General features: G+C 41.8%; 1 non-coding gene across 1 annotated transcript; it reads left to right on the top strand.

Annotated features, from left to right (window-relative positions):
- Positions 1-988: 988 nt before the first annotated feature.
- LOC112804778 (small nucleolar RNA R71) lies at positions 989-1096 on the top strand. The gene has a single exon (XR_003203396.1). It is a non-coding gene; the product is annotated as a small nucleolar RNA R71 (small nucleolar RNA).
- The last annotated feature ends 413 nt before the right edge of the window (positions 1097-1509 follow it).

The following is a 1509-nucleotide window of genomic DNA, read 5'->3' as shown; positions in this document are numbered from 1 at the left end:
GGTACTTAGCAACTTGCTCTTCAGTGACATCTTCGTCCTCTTCAGAGGAAGAATACTCATCAGAGCTCATGAATGGTAGAAGTAAATCCAATGGAATCTCTATGGTCTCAGTGTGAGCCTCAGATTCCCATGGTTCCTCATTAGGGAACTCATTGGAGGCCAGTGGACATCCATTGAGGTCTTCCTCAGTGGCACTCACTGCCTCTTTCTCCTCTCCAAATTCGGCCATGTTGATGGCCTTACACTCTCCTTTTGGATTCTCTTCTGTATTGCTTGGAAGAGTACTAGGAGGGAGTTCAGTAACTTTCTTACTCAGATGACCCACTTGTGCCTTCAAGTTTTTAATGGAGGACCTTGTTTCAGTCATGAAACTTTGAGTGGTTTTGATTAGATTAGAGACCATGGTTGCTAAGTCAGAGTGGCTCTGCTTAGAATTCTCTGTCTGTTGCTGAGAAGATGATGGAAAAGGCTAGCCATTGCTAAACCTGTTTCTTCCACCATTATTGTTGTTGAAACCTTGTTGAGTTTTCTGTTGATCCTTCCATGAGAGATTTGGATGATTTCTCCATGAAGGATTATAGGTGTTTCCATAGGGTTCTCCCATATAATTCACCTCTTCCATTGATGGGTTCTCAGGATCATAAGCTTCTTCTTCAGATGAAGCGTCCTTAGTACTGCTTGGTGCAGCCTGCATTCCAGACAGACTTTGAGAAATCATATTGACTTGCTGAGTCAATATTTTGTTCTGAGCCAATATGGCATTCAGAGTATCAATCTCAAGAACTCATTTCTTTTGATTCGTCCCATTATTCACAGGATTCCTTTCAAAAGTGTACATGAATTGGTTATTTGCAACCATTTCAATGAGTTCTTGACCTTTTGCAGGCGTCTTCATCAGATAAAGAGATCCTCCAGTAGAGCTGTCCAATGACATCTTGGACAGTTCATACAAACCATCATAGAAGATACCTATGATGCTCCATTTAGAAAGCATGTCAGAAGGACACTTTCTGATCAATTGTTTGTATCTTTCCCATGCTTCATAGAGGGATTCACCCTCCTTCTGTCTGAAGGTTTGGACTTCCACTCTAAGCTTACTCAATTTTTGAGGTGGAAAGAACTTTGCCAAGAAGGCATTGACTAGCTTTTCCCAAGAGTTCAAACTTTCTTTAGGTTGTGAGTCCAACCATATCCTAGCTCTGTCTCTTACAGCAAAAGGGAATAGCATAAGTCTGTAGACCTCAGGGTCAACCCCATTGGTCTTGACAGTGTCACAAATTTGCAAGAATTCAGCTAAAAATTGATGAGGATCTTCCAATGGAAGTCCATGGAACTTGCAATTCTGTTGCATTAGAGAAACTAATTGAGGCTTAAGCTCAAAGTTGTTTGCTCCAATGGCAGGGATAGAGATGCTTCACCCATAGAAGTCGGGAGTAGGTGCAGTAAAGTCACCCAGCACCTTCCTTGCATTGTTTGCATTGTTGTTGTTTTCGGCTGCAATGTCTTCTT

This window comes from Arachis hypogaea, chromosome 5, assembly GCF_003086295.3.
Source record: "Arachis hypogaea cultivar Tifrunner chromosome 5, arahy.Tifrunner.gnm2.J5K5, whole genome shotgun sequence".
Classification (NCBI taxonomy): Eukaryota; Viridiplantae; Streptophyta; class Magnoliopsida; order Fabales; family Fabaceae; genus Arachis; species Arachis hypogaea.
The sequence above is the reverse complement of the archived record's forward strand: the minus strand, read 5'-3'. Positions and strand labels throughout refer to the sequence as shown.